Here is a 15,420-nt window from a genome sequence, read left to right as displayed (position 1 = left end):
ATTTAACTTCTTTTTATGAGCAATATATTGCTAGTTTAGTGTTGTTAGCTAATTCTTATTCTTTGTAGATTATATATTCAGGAGCAACGAACCATGTATCTCGTGATCGAGCTACGTATCGTAGGGTACTAGCTGGCAACAAATAGATATATGTGGGAAACAATGCAAGGAATGAAGCCAAAGGAGTTGGCACTTGCAAACTCAACCTATGTGGTGGGCGTACCTTATTTCTACATGATGTCCTTTATTCTTCTGAGATTCGGTGGAATCTGGTTTCCATCACTAGTCTTCTTGATTTGGGTTATTGTATAAACTTTTTCAGTTAATGTGTGGAACTTCGTATTAACTTTGTGTTAATTGGATATGGTTATGTAATAAATGATTTTATGGTTCTTGATGTAGAACTGGATATTAATTATGGTATTAATGGTTGTTTTTCAAATATTGCTCTTGCTAGTGATGTTGATATTAATGATGAAGTTTAGCATGCTAGACTAGGACATATTGGACAAGAACGAATGAATAGATTAACTAAAGAAGGTCTATTAGGTGATCATGCTAAGATCAACTTGTCTATATGTGAGCATTGTGTTGGAGCAATCCCAATGGTCCATGGGATCATGTGTTTTGGTGTTTGAGTAAAGAGTTTAAGTTAGGTTCACCCTTGTTATTTGATATGTGTATGTGAGTGTGCAGGTATACAGGATACACATGTGAATCAGGTTGATGGCTTCAGTTCCGGTGAAGGATGGAGCATCCGAGGGACCGTGGACAAGGAGCGAGGACAAGGGAAGAGGGAAGCGACTTCGAGGCATACGCGAAGGATGAGATTGGGGACGAGCCGCGGGCTTGAATGCATCCGAGGGCTGAGAGTCAAAGAAAGTAAGCTTGAAGGCAAGATGTCAAGACTGTAAAGAAGTGTCAAGTGAGTCATAAGGGTGAGGGTACGAGTGCATGAGAGATTGTACTCGGAGTAAAATCCTAGTTTTAACATTTTACTGTAGCGTTACTGCAGCAGTACTGTAGCGTTACTGTAGCCGTACTGTAACATTACTGTAGCAGTCGACTGCTTGTTTTAGCAGTCGATTGGTACAGTCGACCGTGCAGTCGACTGGAAGCGAACAGAATGCTTCTGTTAGTTCGGTCAGTGTGAAGCAGTCGACTACTAGTTTTAGCAGTCGACTGGTATCGAGCCGTTGGGATGTAACAGTCGAATTTCCATAGAGGGCAGTCGACTGCTAGTTTTAGCAGTCGACTGGCAGGCGGGGTTTTCAACTCGTGGCCTATATAACCAAGCCTTGGGAGCTTGGTTATAGTTGACGAAATAGAGGTGGTTAATCTCTATTAGTAGTCTACTAGTCTCAAGAGTCTTGGTTGGTGTTGTGGTGAGGTTTCTCCACCCACAAGGAGCGACTTGAGATAGTCGGAGTTTGTCAGGGGGCTAATCCACCAACGGATCGGGATCGCCCACCTCAAGGACACGTCGTGGAGTAGGAGCCCTAATCTCCGAACCACGTTAAACGAACATGTTAGCGGTTTGCATTTCCTTTCTTAGTTTTAGTCTTTAGCTTGTTTGTTGTTTATATTTCCGCTGCGCAAGCTAACAAGCGTAGGAATCAAGGATTTGGGGGTGTCTTCTATCCAACTGTTGTTTAGTCCTAGGAAAACGTATCGGTTCCACTGTACAAAAAAATTTTGTACAAGTGTCGAACCTTTCCTTAAATAACCTATTATGTTCTTTAGAAGTTAAATTAGGAATCGCAGACGGAACTTAACATGATTGATTCCAAATTTAACTTATCTGTTCTTAATGGTTTAGATTTGAATCGCAAGCGAAACTTAACACTATTGATTCAAATCCACCTATGTTATTAATTCCATTAAATATTAATTTCCAAAATTGATTTCCAGGACTGCATGGCGAGGCACATGGCCTTCTTGGATATGAGAGCAACCACCACCGCCTAGACAAAGCCTTTTAAGGAAAGCTAATATTTAATTTCTTAAATAACTCTAGGTTAACCAAAAAGAACAATCGAAACACAAATTCGAAAATAAAGAAAACACAAACTCGAAAAATAAATTCGAAAAACTAGATCTAATGCCTCTTGTGTTTGGAATTCATACAAAGAAAAATAACTAGCATGATGCGGAAAACAATTGCTAATTATACCTTCTCTTTGTATGCTATTGACATCGAGATCTTATGCCGTATTCCTCGCCTTGTCTTGGACGTCGTGTGGGCGACGATCCTCCAAGATGAACACCACCCAAAATCTTTCTTCCTCTTCCTCTAAAATCCGGCCACCACCACCCACCAAGGAGAAGAGAGCAAAGGGAAAGGAGAAGGAGAAGAGGTCGACCACACCAAGATCTCCAAGCAAGAGAATAAGAGTTGTGTCTCATGAAGCCTCCTCACCCCTTCTATTATAATACTTGCCCAAGGCAAATAAGGGAAGAATTTTTACAAAAATTAAAATTTTCCTCTAATTTTTCCTTTTCCCTTTTTATTTTCCTTTTCTTTCCTCTTGATTGAATCAATCACCAAATATTAATTGATGATTTTATTTTAATTTCAATTTGGCCGGCCACCTTGCTTGGGCACCAAGCAAGGGTGGTCGACCCCCTTAAAGAGGAAGGAAATATATTTTTTATAAAATTTTACAAGAAGAAAAACTCTTATAGATTTTACAAGCTCTCTTTCCTAAAGTAGGAGTTAAAAAAGGAAAGTTCTAAAAATTAAAATCATGTTTTAAAATTTAAAACTTCTTTTATAAAATTTCCTTTTTTTAACATGGTGATAGAAAATTTAAATTTTAAAACTTATCTTCCTTTTTTCCTTAAACCATGAGGATGGTTAAAAAAGAAAAGTTTTAAAAACTTTTAAACTTTCTTTTAAAACATGTGGCCTAATTCAAATAAGGAAAGTTTTAAAATTTAAAATCTCTCTTTTAAAACTTGTAGTTTTATACAAAGAGAAGATTTTAAAAAATTCAAAACACCCCTCCTTGTTTGAATTATTGTGGTCGGCCCCTACATGCTTGAGCACCAAGCAAAGGGTCGGCCCCTATAGAAGAGGATGTGGTCGGCCCTTGCTTGGTCACCAAGCATTGGACCGACCTCCTTCTTGGACACCAAGATGAGCTTATATTTGGATGGACTTGATGCTATAATCAGTCTACGACAGGGACCTAGAGGAGAAATTGGTTTTGGCCTTCCGATGAGCTTGAGTATCCCGTATTCGCCCCGAACACACAACTCAAGTTTATCGATAAGTTATTATCGCACTACCGCACCAATCCCAAATTACATTATGGGCTCCTTGTTATCATGAGTGTGTTAGTCTCCCTGTATTTAAGATAACAAATGTCCACTAATTAAGTAAGTTACTGACAACTCACTTAATTAATATCTAGCTCCAAGAGTAGTACCACTCAACCTCATTGTCATGTTGGACTAAGTCCACCTGCAGGGTTTAACATGACAATCCTTATGAGCTCCTCTTGAGGACATTCTCAACCTAGATAACTAGGACACAGATTCCTTCTATAATCAACAACACACACTATAAGTAATATCATTTCCCAACTTATCGGGCATATTGATTTATCGAGCTAAACCTCACTCTTTGATAAGCCAAAAAAATAAATATTAAATATATGTGTTTGTTATTATATTAGGATTAAGAGCACACACTTCCATAATAACTAAGGCCTAGTTCTTTTACTAAGTCAGTACAAAAAGAACTTACCTAAATGGTCCTACTCAATACACTTAGAGTGTACCAGTGTAATTTATTAATCAAGATAAACTAATACTTAATTACACTACGACTATTCCGATGGTTTGTTCCTTTCTATCTTAGTCGTGAGCAACTGTTTATAATTTATAAAGAACCGTCAACATGATCTTCTGTGTGTGACACCACACACCATGTTGTCTACTATACAAATTAATTGAACAATTACATTTAAAAAATAAATGTAGATATTGACCAATGTGATTCTTTTATTTCAAAAATAAATGTTTACAAAAGCTAGGCTTTTAGTATACATTCTAACACCAACTCCCCTTCAAGTCGGCCACCGATCCCCAACACATTGTCTTGCTGGAAAAGCAACTAGAAAAACATTTGGTAAGATTATTAGAGATGAATCACCATTGTAATTAATTTATTCAGATATTTGTGGTCCAATGAATGTGAAGGCTAGACATGAAGATTCCTATTTCATTATATTTATTGATGACTTTACACGTTATGGTTATGTGTATTTGATTTCTCATAAATTTGAAGCATTAGATTGCTTCAAATGTTATTTGAACAAAGTTGAGAATCAATTGGAACGTAATGTTAAAACCTTATTCACTGACTGTGGGGGTGAATATTTGTCTGATCAGTTCAAGACAATATATAATGATAGAGGGATTATTAGACAGCTAGCTATTCTTGGAACTCTATAATAAAATGGGGCGCTGAAAAAGAAAATCAAACTCTTTTAATTTTCTATTGGGGAGATATATTATTAGCTATAACCTATATACTTAACAGAGTACCTTCTGAATCTATTTCATCTACTCTATATGAACGTTGGACAAACAGAAAACTAGATTTCAGTAATCTAAGACCTTGGGGGTTAGCAGTCTACATTCATAATAAGACTTATAAATATGAAAAATTAGGATCCAAAGGTAAGAAGTGTATATTTATAAGGTATTCTGATACTTTTAAGAGTTATGTTTTTATTAGTGACCAATAAGATAGAACCGTCTCTGAAATAGAGTTAAGAAATGCTACTTTTCTAGAAAATAAGTACCCAACAAGAGGTGAAGTTGATAAAATAATTCCTTTATTTATAATAGAGGAGGAGAATAACGTCCTTTATCACGAGAGATGCTCGAATCTAGTCAACCCAATGGGAGTGATTTATAAATTAATAAGATGATTTCTTAATAGTTCGACCTATGTAGGAGTAGTCGTAAGATTATTCCTAAGAGAAGGTTCGATATTGAGGATGAGGCATTGATGATTCTCCCAGTTAACGATGAGGAACCTCGAACAGTTGAGGAAGCATTGAGATGATCAGTTAGAGAAAAATGGAAATAGATGTTGGATCGAAATCGCTAGAAGGGGGGGTAATAATGTTCGTGACTTTTCAAGTTTTTTGTAAAAACTTGATCAGAATAATGCAGCGGAATAAAGATAGTAGTAAACAAAAATAAATGCTAGCATTTTTCTTTTACTTGGTTCGGAACCTGTGACGACTCATACTCCAAGGCTCGTGATCGACAATCACTTCCGTTGGGCAATTCACTATCAATTTGTAAATTACAAGTATAAAGACAAGTACAAAAAGATTATAATTTAAGTGCTATAAACAAAAATTCTATAGATGACTTAAGGTTTGAAGAGTCTTGCTTTTGATTGTCGGAGTCGCGTTGTAGAGTCGTAGAGTCGCAGAGTCATCTTTAAAGCAGTGGGCAAGAGAGATCATCAAAATGAGTTGTATCCTAAGTGCTGCTCAAAGACTACTTTTATAAACTATTGAAGGCACCTCCAGTTGCATCCAAGGCGCCTCTAGTTGTGATTTTTATCCCCAAAGCCTCAGTCATGATAAACACCACAATCCATATTTTTTATCCTTCTGAAGGCGTCTTCCAAGTGCTCTAAGACACCTCCAATGCTCCATGGCACCTTCCATGCGCTCCAGGGCACCTCCCTGCAGCGAAAGCTTTATCCCCAAGGTGTACCCACACGAGAGTACCTCCGACCCTATCTAGGGCACCTTCCACCGTATCCGAGGCATCTCTGAGCAGTTCTGAGGTGCCTCGAGTACTGTTCACGAGAGGCTGACTTGTGTGTTTCAGCTCCTGCAAAACACGTTAGTCCAAATGCACAAAGATATCCTATAAAGCAGAGTTTAGAACAACAATAATATGGAAATACACTATTTGATAGTCTTTGGAATGTCCGATTCTAACTTTCAGATTTTCTAAAAATCCTAGGTCGAATTGACATCTACTGTTCTCTCTATGGGGAATGCATTCTCACCTATTCTCAGGAGAGTTTACCTTTTGCTAAATCGGTCCTTCAGACCGTTTGAACTTTTGCTCAACACCCGAGATCTCAGGACTTTCCGTTGGGCGTCCAAATCCCAACCCGTCTAGTCTTCTGCCTGGTGTCCGAAACCCTCAGGACTTTCACCTAGTGTCCTCAACCATAGTATTTCGCTTGATGTCCTTGACCTGCTAAGACTTTGCTCAGTCTCATGGACCAGAACTTTATTACCTAGTCGTAACTAGGACTTCCCACCTGCCTAGTGTCCACTAAGATTTTTTTGCCTAGCCTTAACTAGGACTTTCACCTTATCTAAGATCACTAAAGACTTTCCTGGACATTCAGTTAGAATTGTTAGATCATAACACAGCTTAACTCTAAACCTTTTCCAAAGATCAAAATACAAGTTGATTAGCTAGTGCTTCCAGCATCAAAAATAGAATTAATGAGAGAAAATCAAGTTTGGAATTTAGTCGATCTTCCTCCGAACCGAAGGACTATTGAGAATAAGTGGATTTTCAAAATTAAGAGGAAAGTAAATGAATCGATTAATCGATACAAAGCTCAGTTGGTTGCAAAAGGTTATACCCAAATGGAGGGTATTGATTATGAAGAGACATTTTTCCTTATTGTGAAGTTTGTATCAATATATGTCATCTTAACTATAGTAGCACATTATAACCTATAATTACATCATATGGATATAAAAATGACTTTCCTTAATGATAATTTTGATGAGAAATCTATATGGCACAAGTAGAAGGTTATATTACAGAAGGCCAAGAGAATAAAGTATGTAAACTTAAAAAGTGTATATATGGGCTAAAGCAAACGTCAATACAATGAAACATAAGATTTAATGAAGTCATTTTATCTTATGGTTTCGAAATGATAAATAAGGATCATTATGTTTACCTAAGAAATGAGAAATGAAAGTTGGTCATCTTATCATTACATGTTGATGATATGCTAATAGATAGAAATGACATTAAGTCCGTGATAGAAGTCAAATCATGACTTTCATCATAATTTGACACAATAGATGAGAGAAACTGAGTACATCTTAGGAGTAAATATCATTAGAGATTGTTCGAAAAGACTTTTGAGTTTGTCTCAAGAGACTTATATCATTAAGATACTATAACACTTAAATATGTCATATTACAATATTGAATAGACATCTGTAGTGAGAGGTACTGTTCTGAGCAAAAGTATATATCCCAGGACTTCTGAAGAGATAGTCGAAATAAAGAAAAAAAAATCATATGTAAGTGTCATTGGTAGTTTGATGTACACTATGTTGTGTACTCATCCTGATATAAGTTATGCTTTAACTTAGTTAACTGTTTCCAGTCCAATATAGGATCGAGACACCGGAAAGTGGTGAAAAGAATATTTAAATATCTCAAAGGGATAACACATTATTGTCTTTATTTTCAAGGATTTAAAATGAGTATGAAGGGCTACACAGATGTAGATTGGGCAAGATACCTTGATAATAGAAAATTCACATTTGGCTATACCTTCTTGTTGAATGGTGGTGCCATTTCATGGAACAACAAAAAATATATTTGTGTAGCATTGTCGATAATGGAAGCTGAGTATATGGCTTGTGCAGCAGTTGTGCAAGAAGTTGTTTGGCTGAGAAAGTTTTTGAAGTATCTGAGGATTGCTGAGGATAGTGAGAGTCCTGTTACAATGTACTATGACAGTCGAACTTCTATAACTTTTTCTAAGGATCCCAAATATCACAACAAAGGGAAATATTAGAAATTAAATATAATTTTGTAAGGATATTGTAGACAAGAAAAATATAATTCTCGAGTATATTCATACACATATTATGCTTGCAGATCCTTTTATTAAGCTATTGACTAAAGAGTTATTTCAAGAATATGTGAAGTCTTTGAAACTTTGTAAAATGTAACACTTTGTAAAGATAATTGGAAATATGAAATGCCATGATCTGTTTAGTGTAAATGTTTATGTTACATTTAGATAAAATCTCAGCGAGCATGTTGATAGATCGAAATTGGTCTACTCATATGAACAATCATATCTGTTTTTTAAGTATAAATAGAGGTAAAATCATTATTTATGGGACAACTTACATAGTTGTGAACAGAGACATACCCATAAGTTAAGGCCGCCTTGATAATTGCGTCAAGATGAGATTATTTATATGTTAATAATGATTGAAGTAAATGAACACGCCATTTACTGAACCTTCTGAAGGCCAGATTTGATTTATATGTTGAATTCAGGATTATACATTAAGGTGGCGTTTGGTTCTCTCCTAGGAATCAGAATGGGAATCGGTATCATAGTATTATGGAAGGAGAATGAGTATGAGCTTGGGTATCATTTTTAAAAATAATATTTGGTTAGTTGAATATTTTCAATTGGAATGAACCTAAATTTTCTTTTTTACCCTTAGAGGAAAATAAGAGAAAAAAATTAGATGGGAGGGAAAGTTGAATGTGAGAGAAACATATGATGAGAGAGAATGATGAGAGAGAAAGTGTGATGGAAAAAATACAAAGAGGGAAAGTATGATGAGAGAAAATGAGGAGAGAGTGTATGATAGAAGAGATTGAGAAGAGAAAAAGTATGATGAGAGAGAAAGTGTGCTAGAGAGAAAGAGTGATAGGAAAAAAATGAAGAGGGAGAAAGTATGATGAGAGAAAAGGAAAGATTAAGGAAAGAGAAAGTATGATGAGAGAGAAAGTGGGTTAAGAGAGAAAGAGTGATGGAAAGATAAAGAGAGAGAAAGTATGATGAGAGAAAATGAGAGATTGAGGAGAGAGAAAGTATGAATAGAGAAAATGAGGAGAGAGTGTGTGATGAGAGAGAATGAAGAGAGAGAAAGTGTGATGAGAGAAAATGAGAAAAGAATAGTAAGAGAGATTGAGGAGAGAGAAAGGATGATGAAAAAATGAGGAGAGAGTGTATAATGAAAGAGAAAGTGTAATGGAAGATAATGAAGAGAGAGAAAATGAGAAGAGAGAGTGTGATGGGAGAGAATATAGAGAGAAAATTGTAGAGAATGTGTGATGAGAGAGAATGAGGAAAGAGAAAGTATGTTGAGAGAGAAAGTGTGATGATAGAATAAGGAGAGAGAAAATATGATGAGAGAAAATAAGGAGAGAGAGTGTGAAATGAAAGAAAAATTAAACAAATATACTAAGGGTATTTTTGTCCAAAACTTAATTCATATTCCTATTCCATCAAAACCCAAGGGAGGGGGTGGGTTTCATCCATACACAAGTTTTTGGGTTTCATTCCAAAATCTTGATTCTATTTCCATCAACCAAACACAAGGTTTGGGAATGAATCCATTCCCTCATTTTCAAACCCTAAACCACACGTCACTTAAGTATGTCTAGATCAAAGTCTGTATGATGTTAAAATTGAGAAAAACATGTACTTTTTTTAATAAAGAGAATAATATCGTGACATGTGATTCATACCACATGTGTTATAGCAACAATAAAGGTAGTAAGAGAATATATCTCTGTTTCTCAGCTATATGAGACTCTTGAGATTGTAAGTTAATTTTAATTTTACTCTAAGTAACTTGAAGTTCTAATTAGTGCATGCTACTTTAGCATGTAACCTATTGATTATGGATGATTCAGTCTATGGAGCATAAGAAGGAAAACGTTTGATTAAAATGAATATATTCTAGCTAAAAAGAAAGATTAAGATAAATTTACATCTTTGACATTTATTTATTGGTCGACCAATTACATTTTTTATTAAGTACATAAATGTTATTGTGGATAATTATATTAATTAGAGATATGAAACATGCTCTAGATATAATTGTTATTATGAGGGATTAGAGATGTTCGTACTGATGGAAATAATTTAATCTGATATAAAAGCAAGATATAGATGTTTCTGATTCATTTAAAAGAGCGGTTAAGTAAAGTGTAACAAATTTATTAGTATTGATCGCTCAGATAATGACTATGTAAGGTATAACAATCTTCTTAACATTAATCGCTCAATATGTTTGCTGTCACACGAATAATTTTTCCTAATATATGAAATGGATGTTCATGTATAGTCTTTGTGACTTAACTCTTGTATAGTGTTTGTGACTTTATTCTTGTATAGTCTTTGTGACTTGACTCTTTTATAGTGTTTGTGACTCGATTCTTGTATATATAGTCTTTGTGATTTGATTCTTATATAGTCTTTGTGACTTCTCTTATATAGTCTTTGTGATTTGATTCTTGTATTCTTTGTGACTTCTCTTATATAGTCTTTGTGACTTGATTCTTGCATAGTCTTTGTGACTTCTCTTATATAGTCTTTGTGATTTGATTCTTGCATAGTTTGTGACTTGCCTATGTGACAATTTTATTTAGTCTTTTTTGTGACTAATTAGCCTTAGTGATTTGACTTGAATGAGTTGGAGATTGGTAATGGGAACGTGCAAACGTGGGGTTGCCCATGATATGCATGTTATAATAAGCAAAAATTATCATTATACTCCTAGGGATTTCCATTTTATATATGCGTCCAAGTCATTCATTAAAAATGCGAAAAAAAGAAGTAGAGAGACAAGAAGAACGTCTAAGCAAGATTGAGGAATTTGGTTCATGGATTTGTAAAGGGCTTTCTAATTTTATGATCACTCTTCTGATAACAAGCAAGTACAAAATTTATTCTTTGTTTTCAAGAGATCACTATAAATTTTTACAATTTAAGAGTTTTGATATTCTTTATTTTCATGCTTTAGCATCTACAAAACCCACACCTAGGTGCATATATATACTTGTAAAACTCATGGTAAGAAGTTAGAATAAGCGTCGAGATTAGACTCGGCATAACCACTCCAACACTCAAGTTAGCACATGGGGCTAGGGAAGGAGAAAAGCAATGGAAGAGAAGAGTTCAGATGTGTATGTACGCATACCTGCGACCGTAGGAGCGGACCTTCTTTCTATACCTTCCCCTACAATCACGTCGTGGGTGGGAACATAAACATACAATGCACTCCGTTACCAATGTTCCCTATCTCCCCACATTCTTTGTATATCATAGTACACATGTTCTCCCCTTATCTCTGGAGAGACTCAGTCTGAGTCGATCTAGAAGAGTCGAGTATGGTTGGGCGAGACCAAGCTAGAAAGGTTGGGCGAGACCGAGCTAAAAGAGTTGGGTGGACCAAGCCAGGGGAGCCTAGTGGACCGAGTTGGAGAGGTTGAGTAACATCGAACTAAGGGAGCCAAGGTGACCGAGTTGAAGAAGTTGGCTGGACCAAGCCAGTAAAGCCTAGTCCCGACTAGGCTATGCTGGGGTATTGATCCGATCTAATATCTTTGACTTACACCTTCACTTTACTTTTGACCAACCGTCGTGACCTGTAACTTGACTACACCACGTATAGGCTCTCATATCTACTACAACAATTATTATTCATAGACACAAAGTCGAGCTGGGGTTTCCTTTCTTAGATTGCATCATCTCTACACTTGGCTAGTGCTAAATCGGAGATAAAAACTTGTGACTTAATGAAATCGTCTCGAATATATCTCGATATGGATATTATAAAGACTAGCCTTGTGAGGTTAGATAAACCCTCTCTTCAAAGTTCGATTACTAATTTGAAAGTATAGTTTCTTTATGAAAATTTTTATTTTATTCAACGATTATGGTGTAATAATTTAAAAAATTATCATACGTTTGTGATATGTTTTATGAAATAAAATTTTAAAATGTGCGTACGAACTCTTATTTTATAAGAGATTATTTACACTACTTTAAACTCTCAATATTTTTACCGTTCCACCCAAACTCTCATTTGTTATTAGGATTGTAAGTTAATCAAATAAACTAAAATTATGAAGATTTTATAAATTATGTTCCTTAATAAAATTCTAATCGATATGATGTCAATATTTCATTAATGAATTAAATACATTTAAAAATATAAAAAAAAATTAAATAATCAAAGTTTAAATCGTGAGGTTAATAATATAAAATAAATCAAATTCAAGTGAAGACTATTTTAATAATTTAATTCATTTTAAAGTCGACTTGTTCGACTCAATTACTTTATAAAATTAATTTAAACAAATTAAAATTTGACTGATTCATAACCCGCATTGTCATTTGTCATTGGATCCTCCAAATCTCCTCTCTTAGACAAATAATATTTTTTGAGAATCTAACGAGGTTCAGAGCATAAAGAACACTCAGTCCTGCAAATTGATCTTGAGGGTGAAAGCAATCAAAACAGTATTTAATTAATTTTCTGTGCTGGCATGTAGTGTGACTTCGTCCAATTATTATACAACAACTCAACAACTGATCACAGGCAAATGGTGACCTCATTAACCTGTTCGAGTGACCACACCAAGCTACTTTTCCAGCACTTTGTGCGTGGAAAGAGCCCAAGAAATTAATGCTACTTGTGAGGTCAAAGGCCTTCTCTGACTGTTCAGAAAAGTTTTTAAGTGACTTAACTTGTGCTGGCCTTGAATCATTGTTCCTCAGTATTTTAAACTTAATGTAAAAGTTTATAACCAGAAAGATTGACTGAGTGATAATATATATATTGTTTTTTTTTCAATCATTGCAAGTAACATGGAACTCTAACTTCAAAAATCAGAGTTGAAGCTTGGAGTACACTTCAGTGTACCTTCCAAAAATGATGTGATTCCCTGCGCACATCTTTCTTTAAAAAAAACAAACAAATTAAATGCCATTAGTTTTTCCAATCCTGTGGTATCTTTAATTAGAAATTTGATTGGAACTAAATTAAATGCCATTAGTTTTTCCAATCCTGTGGTATCTTTAATTAGAAATTTGATTGGAACTAAAAGTCATTGTGTATAAATACTTAGTCACACATTAAAGTTTCTAATAATGAGGTTGATTTATAATGTATAGTAAGTATTAAAGTTGTGAATATATATATATATATATATATATATATATATATATATATATATATATATATATATATATATAGAGTTTTGATCTCCTGCGCGCTCGCACAGTGCGCGACTGTGCGCGCGCGCAGGAGATCGGTCAGTTTTTTTTTTTTTTGATTTTTTTAATATTTTAAATTTAAAAAATCAATTAAAAAATTTAACATTTCCTTATATAAATTTTTAATACCTTAATATATCCCCTTAACATATTACAATACTCAATAAAAGTTTAAATTAATTTTATTTTAATTTTTTTTTAAAACCAAACACTATAACCTAATTGGAAAGCTTAAACCCCAAAGGTAAAATCTAAAAAAAAAATAGCTTTAACACTATACCCAAAGCCTGAACCCTAGAAATAAAATTTTTAAAAATTTTTTTAATTATTTTTTTTAATTCAAAAAATAATAAAAAATAAAAAAAAAAACTAAAATCACTGATATCCTGCGCGCGCGCACAGTCGCGCACTGTGCGGCGCGCAGGATATCAAATTTCTATATATATATATATATATATATATATGGGTGTGGATCTCTCTTGTATGTTCTTACAAGAGGGTACAAATTTAGGATTAAGATTGTACTATCTAGAATTATACTGAATCAAAGATGACCGGTGTACAAGTACGATATGCGCATGTCGAATGCTAAAATTTGTATATCATTCACCTTCTTTCCTTCGAAAATTCTCTCTTTGGTGTGCATTTCATTCACCAACATTTTTGTGATAGTATTCGAGTACACACTCAGTTCTCCACAAATCAACCAATGTTTATTGTTTACATGGTCTTTCTGTTATATCCTGGGAAAGTGACATCTAACGAAACCTCGAAATACAGTCAGAAGAGATGAATCTATTTAAAGAAATTACGTCGAATGTAGACCTCGGCATCTTCCTTTTCTCGACTCGGAGTTCAAGCAATAGCAACCCATTTTCTCGACTCGTACTCGTCTTCCTCCTGACTTGGACTCAATGACTTTGCTACTCGGCCAACTTGGTGGTGAGGCGATGCAATGACTCGGTGAGCTCGGCACTCGACGACTCAATAGCTTGGCTGACTCAGACTTGACAACTCGCTCGAACACTTAGCGTCCTAACTCATCAACCTGTTTGAGCGATAGCTAACTTCTCACTCGGACTCAGGAAGTCATCTGGCCTCATGTCACTCAAGAGCAGTGTTGTTAAAATCAAGAGTTTAAGTAAAATCGCTAGAGCAGTCATAAAATCGGATCGTAAAATCGAATTGTAAAATCATAAGATTTTACATCATACTTTAAATCAATTTTAAAAGAAACATGATATATTCTTTTTAATTGATCATTAAATATTTTAATCCAAATTATAATATAAATTTAGATATAGAACATTTTAATTCATATAATAATAAACTACTCATGATTTAAAACTTTTAAATAACCAAATACTTATCATGAAAACACAACATAAACATAAATTCAAGTCTAAAGCTTAAGTCCAAAGATAAATAAAACACAAGATAACAAATTAATATAAATCATTCATAGACATGTGCAAATATAAAATCATCCCAAAATGATATCGTTTTGTCCAAAATGGTCCCCTTTTATTAACGACACAAAATCAATAAAATTATCTCAAAAATCAAGTTTTTACGAGTTTAAATGCTACTTTATGATTTTGATCTGATTTTACTTTAATACACATGATACTGTGCATAAAGGAGGGGCCCGATAAGGCCATGAAGTCAATAGTCAAGGGGGCGTGACAGTCAAAAGTCAAGGGGACGTGACAACCAATAGTTAAGAGAAGGAGGGAGTTAGACCACCTCACATCATTAGCCGCATAATTTCTGGTCGGTCATAGTTAGGGCAGGTTCCCAGATCTAAGGCATAAGATGGAGCTTGGACTAGTTCCTGACCTTCCCCCGACTGATCAGACTTCCCCAGCTCGAGCTGTATAGATGAGCCTGGTACTTTTACTAAGACAACTCCCGGTCGACTCTTCAGCGATCAAGGCGTGAAAGTGAGTCCCTCACCACGGTCTCAAATAAAACCTGGTCTGTTCGCCACAGCTCATCCTCCTCATCAAGGCTCAAGCCTAGTGGTACATCTGAGCAGTCATCCTGAGCAGTCTATAGTTGAATCCGGGTGGGACAGAAAGCGCTAAGCGACAACAATGTCAGGGAATCATAACATTCTGTCAGAGAATAACTGATATACACTAGGGAATATTCCAGTGGATTGCTATCACTTGTAAATAGAACCTTCCTTTCAATAATAGGAGGTCACCATACATTCTCTCTCACACGACAGACCCTACCACTCGACATTCTCTGACAATAGGCAGACTCTGAATGTATGCAGCGTCATATAAAAAGGGAAGTCCTCTTCCTTGGCTAGGTATGTGTACATACGTACTCGTCTTCAATAGTTCTTT

This window comes from Zingiber officinale, chromosome 1B, assembly GCF_018446385.1.
Source record: "Zingiber officinale cultivar Zhangliang chromosome 1B, Zo_v1.1, whole genome shotgun sequence".
NCBI lineage: Eukaryota > Viridiplantae > Streptophyta > Magnoliopsida > Zingiberales > Zingiberaceae > Zingiber > Zingiber officinale.
This window is presented reverse-complemented; position numbering follows the sequence as displayed.